At 51.3% G+C, this 11877-nt stretch overlaps 1 long non-coding RNA gene across 1 annotated transcript; it reads right to left on the bottom strand.

Annotated features, from left to right (window-relative positions):
* Positions 1-525: 525 nt before the first annotated feature.
* On the bottom strand, positions 526-11605 carry LOC133259850 (uncharacterized). The gene is made up of 3 exons (XR_009740536.1): positions 11352-11605; positions 11042-11313; positions 526-5342 (listed from the first exon to the last, which is right to left on the bottom strand). It is a non-coding gene; the product is annotated as an uncharacterized LOC133259850 (long non-coding RNA).
* Between the last annotated feature and the right edge of the window lie 272 nt (positions 11606-11877).

The raw sequence follows: 11877 nt of genomic DNA, 5'->3' as shown, positions 1-11877 counted from the left end.
ACTAACTTTTAAGCCAGGCTCTCCTGTGCTCTACTTATCTCCAGCCCAAGCACACCTTCTGGATCTTTGAATCTCACAATACTTTGCCTAACTTGTCGGTTCTCTCCACAGATCAAAGCAGTAGAAATGAAGACTAGGTCATTAGCATGTGAGCAGACCTCTTCCCTGGCCTCCCCTTCAGTAATCTCCTGAACAAACTGTGTGAACAAGATAGCATCCAGAGGAAGACCACGAGGAGCTGACAAGACTGCACGCAGTGGGGGGATCAAAGCGACTCTGCCCCCACCTCAAGGACGGAGATTACTTTCTGTTTCTCTTTAAAAGCTTTCATGGCCGAGCAGAACCTTCAGAGGTGGTTTTGGAAGGGTGGGGTGGGGAGGGGGACTCTGATAGAGTCATCCATTGTCTCAGACCTGAAACCCAGACTCAGAAGTCCTTGTTGCCCTGGGAGATATTTTAAGGTTTAACACTTTTTAACCACACTCCTATTTACTATACATTTTCGCAACATTTCTACTGAATGAAATCTGTCCGGATGGTTTTTTTTTTTCTTTAAAAAAAACAACTTTTTATTTTGTATTGGGTTGTTGTTGTTCAGTTGCTAAGTTGTGTCTGACTCTGGCAACCCCATGGACTGCAGCACGCCAGGCTTCCTTGTCCTTCACCATCTCCCAGAGTTTATTCAGACTCATGTCCATTGAGTCAGTGATGCCATCCAACCTGCTCATCCTCTGTCGTCCCCTTATCCTCCTGCCTTCAATCTTTCCCAGCATCAGGGTCTTTTCAAATGAGTCAGCTCTTTGCATCAGGTGGCCAAAGTATTGGAGCTTCAGCTTCAGCATCAATCCTTTCAATGAATATTCAGGGTTGATTTTCTTCAGGATTGACTGGTTTGATCTCCTTGCTGTCCCAGGGACTCTCCAGCACCATGGTTCTAAAGCATCAATTCTTCAGGGCTCAGCCTTCTTTATGGCCCAACTCTCACATTCATACATGACTACTGGAAAAACCATAGCTTTGACTATACAGATAGTTTCAGGGGAACAGTGAAGGGTCTCAGCCATACATATCCATGTATACATTCTCCCCCAAACTCCCCTCCCATCCAGGCTGCCACATAACATTGAGCAGAATTCCAACAGTAGATCCTTGTTGGTTATCCATTTTAAATATAGCGGTGTGTACATATCCATCCCAAACTCCCTAACTGCCCCTTCCCCGCATTCCATCTCCACCCTATCTCGGCCCCTAGCATTCTCTAAGTCCATGAGTCTCTTTCTGATTTGTAAGTTCATTTGTATCATTTCTTTTTAGATTCCTCCTTTAAGGGATGTCATATGATATTTCTCCTTCTCTATCTGACTTACTTCACTCAGGATGACAGTGTCTAGGTCTGGATAGGTTTTTTTCTTGATAGAATGCATAGGAGTTCCGTGAGAATGCCGGTCTGGTAGGTGCTCCCTGCCACCCTTCACCCGCCTGCACTCGGCACTAGACTTGCTCCGTGGGAAGGAGAGAGGCTGCGTTCAATATAAATGCAAAGCGCTCCAGACACTCAGGATTATCTGTGCTTTGCATGAATCATGACAGCAGCTTGCAAGTGGGCAGGACTTGGCGGAGCGGCCCCGTCACAAATCCACCAACACGCTCCTCGGAAGTGCCTGTGAAATCTGCCTTCATTCGCTAATTTCACACTCCAGGATCAGAGCTGCGAGCAGCTCCGGGCACAGAATTCCCGTTTTTCACAACAGTTTCCTTACCCTCAGACCCCCTTGGATGGCATCTCCTCCACCTTTTAAAAAACTTAAATGCTCGATTTTTTTTTTTTCAGGTCAAATTTCGGGGGGTTTGTTGTTTCGTTTTTGGGTTGTTTTTTTTTTTTTGCTTCATTGTCTGTCTCTTTAGTGCCTTGACTTTGCTAACAGCAGAGATTTTATTTTGGCTTCAGATCTTTTGTGAAGCTCTCTCTGGCTGGGTTGCATTTTTGAGAAATCAAAATGAATCGCTCGCATATTCTGCATTTATTATTCCCTCTCCTGCAGCTTTCTAAATAATGTACGAACTGTAGATGCTTCTGTGATGAACGTCAATGCATTTGAAATGCACTGTTAAGATATGCCTTTCACCTCCGTTCAGATCAGAAAATGAGTTTTCTTCCTGGGTTTCTGCAAACCTGAGAAGCACTCCTCACTTCTGAAATGTGTCAGAAGATACGGGGAGGGTCCTTTGGGCCCAAGGAAGTGAGGATCCTGAGTTGACTGCAAGAATTTTGGTGGTTAGATTTATAAACCCTAAAAGATTTGCAATTGGGATTAAGGTTGGATTATTTTGATTGTTCTTGTTGTCAACGAACTCTATTGGGCATTTTCATCAACTCAGACATAATATCTATTCAGCTCATAAAATATTGTGAAAATCTGGTTCGTTTTCTGGGAAAGAAATCACAGGTTTGTTTCTGATATAAATTGGATTCTGAAGGTTTTTTTGCCTGTTCGTTTAAGAAGCCACGGTTCTCATTCTAATACTTAAAAAGAAGATTAGTGGAGCAACCAGGAAATTTAAGGCAGACATCTCAAATTTTAATTCCTAGTAAAACAACAGATCCAGTCTTTATTTTAAAATTTGGTGTTTTGTTCCTTAAGGATTTGGGGGATATCGATTTTTATTTTTTAATATTGCATTAAAATCATATTTATCTTGACTACCCTAGCTTTTTGTGCTTCACCTGCCTTACCTCCATCCTAACCCTGAATTCATTTCAAGATCAAGGAAGCAGTGAGTGTAGGAGTTCCCAGCAAAGGACAGAAGTTTTGGGGCCTCAATCGTGCCCTCAGCAAAGATGGTGGCAAATTGGGGTCTCCCCTAGAAAAAAAGGAGATTTGAGTCTAAGGCGGGCCCAGGCTCCGGTCTCCTGCTCCTTCCTAAACAGCAGGGATCAGTGCCTCACCTGCCCACCTCTTGCATTTCCTGCCTTTTCTTTTCTTCTCTCTCTCTCTCCGTTCTCTTGAGCTGAGACGGGACCACCATCACACTGCCAGCTTCATTCCAATTTAAACCAATGGAATGCCAGAACATTCCTTGGGTTAGGGTCTCTCAGTTGAAACATCGGCCATGGGGAGAAAGGGAAGGATTTCCAGGCAAGACAGGCCTCCAAAATACCAAATATTTAGATATTTGGAAGAATCTACTTGCATCAGTGACTTTTTCCCCCCATTTATTTCTGCAGACAATTGAAGGGCCTGTACACGTTTGGGACTGGTTATTATAGTGGCAAAACAGTCCTTTAATCACCCACAGACATTACCTTTCTGTAACAGCTGCAGGGGAGCTTGACACCATGGCACCCTGGGGGTCTTGCATGCCTCAAAGTCAAGGCTGGGAGGGCAGTTCATCTCAGACTTAGCAGAGTGCCTTATGACCCTCCTGGAACACGAGAGGCTGGGAGGCTGTGGGAGGTGCCCCCAGGCCACTGCACCCCACTGCCTCCTTCTCTCCCTGGGAGGCTGTCTTGGGCATTTTCTCGTCACCAGCAGGCTGAGGTCTGAGGCTCTCTCTCACCCCCTGAGAGTAGAGCTGCGGACTAGAACACTGCTCAGCTCAGTCTAGAACCGGCTTCTTGGCAACAGGTATCCCATCATTCATTGCCACCACCCAGCCCCTTTTATTAAATGTCCCCCTGCATCCTAGGGGTCAAGCTTTCCTTTGAGCTGAAAGCCCCTTGGAGACAAGCAGAAACACGGAAGGAATTAGCATAAAAGGACATTTACTGACCCACATAACTTACAGGCAATCGAAGGCAATGATTCTTAACACAGGTAATCTGCCCCCTGCTCCAGGGATACTTGGCAATGTATGGAGACATTTTTGGCTGTCACTGGAGGGAGAGGAAGCAGGGTGCTGTTGGCACCTGCTGTTAAACATCCTATAATATACAGGAAAACCCCTCACAACAAGACGTATCTAACCCCAAACTGTCTACAGTTCTGAGGTTGAGAAAACCTGCTCTAAGCGGAATGGCTTCAGGCATGGCTGGATCCAGGAGCTCAAGCCAAGTCTTTAAGACTCCATTTCTCTCCAAGGTTTGGCTGTTTCCCTCTGTATTGACCTCACGCACAAGCAGGATCTCTCTGTTCTGTAGCCTGGTTCAGATTCTCACAGAAACCAGTCCTGAGAAAAGAGAGGTGGTCTTTCCAGTAAATCAAACCAAGTCTGGCGTTGAAATTCACTTGCCATCAGGAGTCACTTTGACCTAAGGGAGCGGGGGGAGGGGGGAGAGGGAGAATGCAGTGCTTGCCGAGGCTAGCTGGAGGCCAGCGGGTCAACTCTGGCACATGAATTGAAGAGAGGAGGGAGTGTTCGCCCAAAATGAAATCAGCGCAGTGCTTCCAGAAGAACGAAGGTGATGGACACGCGCCGCCACGTTTATGAATGAAAGGTGCAGAAGGAGAATCCAGGTAGAGGGTTAAACACACACTATGGAGAAAGAAACAATGAAACGTGAGACAAGGCAAGAGCAGAAGCATGAGTTAAATTGTGCTTTCCAGAAAATACGCCCGGATGAGGACTGGCAGGCATTTTCTTTCTTTTTTCTTTTTAATTCGATTAGGAAAAGAATTATCAACACGGGTGACATGTGCATACCTTGCACACATTTCAACGAGCTCACATAAACTTGTGCAGGAGAAAATATTTTTGCAAAGTGTAATGCATGATACAAACAAAAGGGAATGTGGAAATTATTGCCCCAGATGCTGGAACTGTAAAACATGTATTTCCCTCGGGGTCCTGTTTCCATAGAGAAATCAAGTTCTACTTACTTGTTTTTTAAAGATGAAAGTATGGTGCCTACATTCCTTAACAATGAGAAAGAATGCATATGTTAAGGTAATGATGGTTAGTCAGCAGCCCCATTTGACCCCAAAACACTCTGGTTCTTCAATCAAGAGGACATATGTTAATAAATCTGCAATAGCCGATGATCAACAGAGAAGTCACAACCACACAGACAACTTGCCGAAGCTGATGGAGATTTAAGGGAGAAGGTGAGCCCTCTTGGAAAGCCGGGATTGTCTCTGGTGCACCGGGCTGGACTCAAAGGGGATAGAGACTTAAAAAAACCCACCTCTGTCATTGCAGTAATAACTCTGTTCTTCTTGCTGTTGGTGAAGTCTTTCCGTGTCCCCACCACCCACCACTCTCCCTGTTCCTTCTGCCTCATGCACACTGGCCTCATTTCTGGCCACTCAATTCTCCGGGCCTGTTCCCTCCTCTGGGCCTTCTCACTTGCTGTCCGCTCTGCCTGGCACACTGGAAACCGCGACTGTAGCCTCTCTCCCAGAGTCCTGGTGGAATTAAATGAGTTTCATACTTAAAAGGGTTGTAACAGTGGTGGCATAGAGCACGCAGGATATATTCGTGATTATTATTACTATCCATTCACCCAATGCGATTCCCAGGTGACCCAGTGGTAAAGAATCCCCCTGCCACAGGACACAGGAGATGCTGGTTCAATCCTTGAGTCAGGAAGATCCCCTGCAGGAGAAAATGGCAACCCGTCCAGTACTCTTGCCTGGAAAACCCCATGGACAGAAGGGCCTGGTGGGCTGCGTCCATGCTGCTGCAAAGAGTTGGACATGACTGAGCAACTGAGCGCATATTCACCAAATAGTGACTAAACCTGTTAATGCTGCAATCGTGAATGAGGCAGGCACGGTCTCTGTCTTCAGGGACTGGACATCCTATTGGGGTGACAGATAGTCATCATGCTATGGAAACCGTGGGTAGTCATCACTTCAGTCCATCACACCCAGAACCTGCCTTCACTATTCAAGGCCATTTTAATTGTTGCTACAAAAGACTGGCATGACCTCCAAGCTGCATGTAGCCGAAACAATAAGGTGCTTGCCAGGAACTTGGAGTCAGCCTCATCTAGTTCTAGCTGAGCTGGGGAAGCCTGGTCAGGATCCCTGACCCTCCAATTGGGCACGAGTGAGTGTCCGCTTGGTGACCTTTCGACATCAGAGAGCTGAAAACTCCATCCTCAGATGGTGCTAAGTGCCTGTTCCTGAACACGTGTCCCGTGAAGAGATCCGTAGCTTAGTTATGCCTGTGCAGAACTATAATGAGAACTATAAATTTTTCTTAATTCCAATCACCTTTTCCCAGGCTCCCACACGTAGGACCTCCCAGCTCTATTATCCCATAAATACCCTGAGCCCCAGCCTTTGGGGAGGTGAGTCTGACACTTGTTCTCCGATCTCCTTCCTTGGCGGCCTTATGAATAAACCCTTTCTTTGCTGCAAATCCCAGCACTTGCCAGGCATTGTGCAAATGAACCTCGTTTGGTAACACTATGAAGAGAATAAGATGGGTGTGGTGGGCTGCACAGTAAAGAGGGGATGGAGACCTCTGCAGACGAGGGAGTCAAGGAAGGCTTCATGGAGGAGGTGTATTTTTAGCTGAGACCTGAAAAATGAGTAGGAGCTTGAAGTGCCAAGAACCAGGGAAGTAGTGTTTCAGATGGGGACAGTACAGCAAAAGCCCTGAGTGGGGAGGGGGCTTGAGTGTCCAAGAAAGAATGAGGCCTGTGTGACCAGAGTAGAGAAAGCTTCCAGAGGCAGGGAGAGACCACAGTGAATTGCAACATACATGTCAGAAGAGCAATTCGAGCAGCAGAAAGCCAGGGTGTGATTTGCTCTCTTCCAAGGCTTCCCTGGTGGCTCAGTGGTAAAGAGTCCGCCTGCCAGTGCAGGAGAAGCAGGTCTAATCCCTGGGTTGAGAAGATCCCCTGGAGGAGGAAATGGCAACCCACTCCAGTATTCTTGCCTGAGAAATCCCAAGGACAGAAGAGTCTGGTGGGCTACAGTCCGTGGGGTCACAAAAGAGTCAGACACGACTTGGCGACTAAGCCACCACCCTCTGGCTACTGAGTGCCCCCAGAGTAGAAATGGGGATACCAACGAGGCAGCCAAGAGGCAAGGGTGACTGGTGATGGGGAGAGGCCGGGAAATAAAGCAAAGTGAAGCCATGCGAGGTGCCTTCCAGAGGCAGTGCCATGGAGATGGCTGAGTTGCTGGACTGGATGTGGAGAAAGAGGAGAAGGAGGGCGACCAAAGGGGCTGGCCAGAGCCACTGGGCGCATGATGTTCGATTGAGTGAGGACCCTTGGTAGCAAGCAGAAGGATGTTTTTCATCCCCGAGTTCCCAGAGAGATGCTCTCAGAAAGCCCTGAGCCCCAAGACATGTGTGCGGGGAGGCAGGACATACTCCTTGTGGCCGGGGAGCAATTGGGAAGGCCTCCGGGGTTTGAGCGCAACAGGTTTACCCAAAGGAGCGTGGCTCCCTCTCCCCACAGTAATTGGAGCCCCCGGCGAGTTCCATCCACCAGAACTGGGAGCTTGGAGCTGTTGGGTCTTTCGGCTCCTGCAGCCTCATCTGGCTGTTCCAGGACTAGACTCTTCTCTACAAGGTCCCCCACCCACCCACCCACCCCGGGGACCAGCCTCCCTGTCTGTAAGGTTTATTGACTGAATATTTGGAAAGAAGGAAAGCTTACCGGGGATGAACACTCATCACGCTTTCCATTTCTAATCTGGTCTTGGTCAGAGTGTCTCAGCAGGGGACATTTTTGGCACTTTGTACAGCACGATTCATTGTAAGGGACTGTCCCGGGCACTGAAGGATCTTGATCTCTACCCCACACGTTGTAACAACTGAAAACTCCCAATTCATTTCCAATCACTGGGTTTGCATGCAAATCTAGCTCTTAAAATGTCTTAGAACGTCTGAGAAGGACAAGGGGGAACCACCCCACCCCCGTGGCACCATCTGACAAGCATGGCAAACGGGTTAGGTCCGAGCTAGGCTGCCTGCAAGTATTCCGTTACTGATGGCGACACGTGCAAAGAAGTGGATGTTACTTCGTGAGCGTGCAACCCTGCAAAAATAGGCAGTTATGACCAAATGTGAGAATTGGGAAAAAGGGACCCACCATCAAGCCCCACATAGTTCCGGGCCCTGGGGAGGCAGCCATGACCCCAGACCTGCCCTTGCAGACCCTGCCCTCAAAACAGGAGACACAATGAGCAAGAAGTCAAAGCAGCGCTGGAGACAATTCCAGAGCACAAGATGTGTACTGGGAAGAAGTTTAACCAGCCGAAGTGATGGAGCGGCGGGCGGGGGGTGGACCTGAACAGGGACTCAGGGAAGGAGGAGGGGACACCGGACCTGAGTCTGGAGGAGGAGGAGGAGTGGATTATGGAAGCGGTCAGGGATGGGGCCCCAGCAGAGACAGTCACAGCCCACCCGCCATCCCAGCGGGCCCAGTAGGACCCATGGAGACCCGGCCTCGAACTGCCCCCACACAAAGTCCCTGCACTTGCAGCCTGGCGGTCAGCAGCAGCCCCTGGAAGGAGTGATTAAGAGCAAAGACTCTGGTGCCGGGCTGCCTGGGTCCAAATCCCAGCTCTGCCGCTTCCTAGCTGGGTGAGATCTCTCTACGCCCATCTCCTTATCTACAGGCATGGGGCTGCTGTAAGGATGAAGTGGGTTAACGCCCGCAGCACAGCACCTGACCCCAAGCCCATGTATCCACCATTGCTGCTGGTAGGAAAGTCCAGCCTGTTCCACGGGATCCCAAAAAACCAATGTTAACAGACCGGGATGTCCAACATGATGGGCCAAGGGTGGACATGAAAGACAAACCCAGTCGGCACCAGAACATCTGTTTCCTAGAACCTGTGCCTACATTTTTATAGCGAAGAATTGAACGGCAGCCTGGCAACACTTCACGGAAAATTAATTACCCCTGTGCTTGCCCCGCCCCTATTCTCCCCATTTAACCTGTACTCTGCCACCTCCACCCAGCCCTACAGGGTCCCAAAACTGCAGATTACACACAGAGAGGGGGTGGGGGGTCCCCGGGGCTTCAGACACTGAGACGGGGCAAGGGGAAGCAGGCCGGGCACAGTGCCCCGTTGCGTGTCCCGCACACCTGAGCCCCCTTTGTGCCCGTGCGCGGCCTCAGACGGCCGCCCCTCGCCCCTCCCCCCTCCCCCTCGCCCCTCGCCCCTCAGGATGGGGACAGCCGGGACACCGCCTGTGTAAACGGTGCTTGAATCACTCCATCAGGCTCCCGGAGACACAGGAGAAGAGGACGCCAAGGCCTCCTCCCGCCCAGGACCATCTTCCATCAGGGGTCGAGAAGCAGAAGAGGAGGCGCCGGCCGATCCCAGCAGCAGCCACAGTTTGCAGAGAATCTTCCCCCGCAGATGAGCACCCTGCCCTCAGATGCGCCCGGGCGCCTGGAAGCAGCAGATAATAGACGCCCCTGAACTTGCAGAGTCCTGCCCAGATTTCAGTTTTAAGGAGTAATTTGCAAGAAGTAATTTGCTGTATTGAGCAGCCGCCAGGAATCTGGGCTGATTGGCATTCTCTCTTGGCCACTGTGGACTCTGGAGTCAGGGCTGGGGCTGGGGGCTCCCCCTTGGCCTCGGAACGGGGGCGGGGGGCCTCGCGGGCTGCAGGGAGCAACAGAGTGCACGGGCCGACTTAATGGACGTGTATGCAGCCCTGTAGGAGGCCACAGCTTAGCGTGTCCCCTCCTGATTAAAGCACAGGGGTCAGTTGTCCCCATCAGAGCCGACAAAAGAGGATCGCTTTGGTCCCAGGGAGCTTAGGGAGCTCCTCAGATGCCAAAACCTGGCCCCCGGCGTTCTTAAAGTGACCCTTTCAGGAGGGGGAGACGGTTCCGTGGGGCCCACAACCAGCCTCTAGGGAGAGGGCAGAAGGACAATGTCCTGAACCTGACCCTGCCCTGGCCTGAGGGGAAGGGTGGTGGTCTGCCTGGAGGCGGAGCTACAGAGGCAAATACCCACAGGCCTGGGGGTCCTAGGACTCCCCCAGAGGCTGGGGGAGGGGCAGGGCCCACAGGATGACGTCTCCCCAGCACGGAGGCTGCGTGGAAACAGGCCCAGCCTCACCTGGCCTTACAGCCGCCAGGGCAACCCCGGGAAAGCGGAGGTCGTGTCCACCCCAGGACTGTGGGCTGCCTCAGGACAGGGCCTGGCCCGGCATCCCTGTAACCCTGGGCCCCACCCCTCCCCTGCAGAGAGCCCCCCTCGGCCCCCAGGGGGATGGAGCAGACGTCCCTCCAAGCAGCATAGCTTGCTGGGCAGTGCCCCCTGAACACCACTCAGTCTTGGGGGAAAAGCCCTCATGTCACACCACCCAGCCCAGCACCAACATGCCCTGATGCTCACGACTTTCCAGAATGATTTTCTGTGAGTCAGAGTTTACACCGTGGACCAAAACCAGCCAGGAAGGTGTCTAGTTCATCCCTCCTGTGTTTTTGGGAAAACGTGAATCTATTGTCAACATGCGAAAACCTTGAGATTTCCTTGGGAATCTGATTCTCTTAAGGTCTCAGGAGAGGGGCCACCCGGGCCCAGACCCTCCCCTGGCAGCACGTGGCAGCCCCAAGTCCAGGCCTCCAGACAGGCTCGTGCTCTGCAGCTTGCCCCAGTCCCCACCCCTCCCTCTCGCCCCCACATGGAGACCCGGGACCTGCCCCCCAGACCCCTGAGCTGCTCTGTCCACAGGCCCCTTGCTGGTTGTGTGTCCTGCAGTCTCCTCCCTCCCTGGGTATCCCCCTCCACGGGAAGCTGTAACAGCACCCACCCTTCAGGGCAGGGGGATTGGCTGAGTCAATATCCGCGACCTGTTTGGAACATGTCTGGCAAGTGGGATCCCTTCAGAAGTGCTGGCTGCTGGCTGATTGGGTCAAGCCCTCGTCACTCCTGTGTCACCTGCGGGACATCGGGTTGAGACCTGCTGTAGACAGAGGAACCACACGTGGCCATTTCTCTCCAGCTTTCTCCATCACCACCACTTTCTCCCCAGCCCCACCTCCCACCCTGTCCCAGAGGGCGAGGACACAGACCTCGAGTCCCGCCACGTGGGTCCCGGGTTCTCCACCACCCTGACCCCCACCTGCACGGCCGACCTCTTTGGACTTGGTGGGATTTTCTCCCACATCTCATACCTGGATGTGAATCCCCTCTCAGATCTCAGGGGAGATCTGATCAGATTTGCAACGGTGTTCTTTCTTCTGACAGCCTACATTCTATCAATGAGACACTCCAGAAGTCACCAGATGTAATATTAATACACCACGGTAAGTACTTTGAAAGCAATCAACCACCGTAATCCAATTACTACCGGCTGTATTTGTAAGGCTATTTTGCCTTCAAACCCTCATCCTAACTGTGCACCAGATTCACGTCCCCTCACACACACACACACACACACACACACCTACACACACACACACACACACACACACACACCCCTACACACACACACACCTACACACAAACACCTACACACACACACACCCCTACACACACACACCTACACACACAGACACACACCCCTACACACACATCCCTACACACACACACACACACACACGCCAATTGTGCGCCCCGCTGCCTCACTTAACAGTGGGAGCCCTGACTAGTGAACAGCTGATGTGCATGAATTAACATGAGAGCTCCTGTAAGCCTGGAGCTTTTAAACTTGCAAACAGGTAGCTTGGTTGCCATGGAGAGCCATGGCCTGATGCCAGGGCTCACCCTCTGGACCCGTGGTCTCCTGTGATCAGTGGGGTCACATGGGCTCTGCGAGGAGGCGGAAGCAGGGCCTCGAATCTTAATGACCTGACTTGCTGTGTCTGAGTGGCCAGTGTGTGGGGGTGAGAGAAGGCATGTATATACGAGTGTGCACGCATGTGTGTAAGTCTGCACACACGTGTGCCCAGGCCCCACACAAATGGAATGAAAACTGAATGGCCCCAAGGATCTGCTGGCCGCCTATCCT

The sequence above is a fragment of the Bos javanicus genome, chromosome 13 (assembly GCF_032452875.1).
Source record: "Bos javanicus breed banteng chromosome 13, ARS-OSU_banteng_1.0, whole genome shotgun sequence".
Taxonomy (NCBI): domain Eukaryota; kingdom Metazoa; phylum Chordata; class Mammalia; order Artiodactyla; family Bovidae; genus Bos; species Bos javanicus.
Note: the sequence above shows the minus strand (reverse complement) of the source record. Positions and strands in the feature narration are given on the sequence as shown.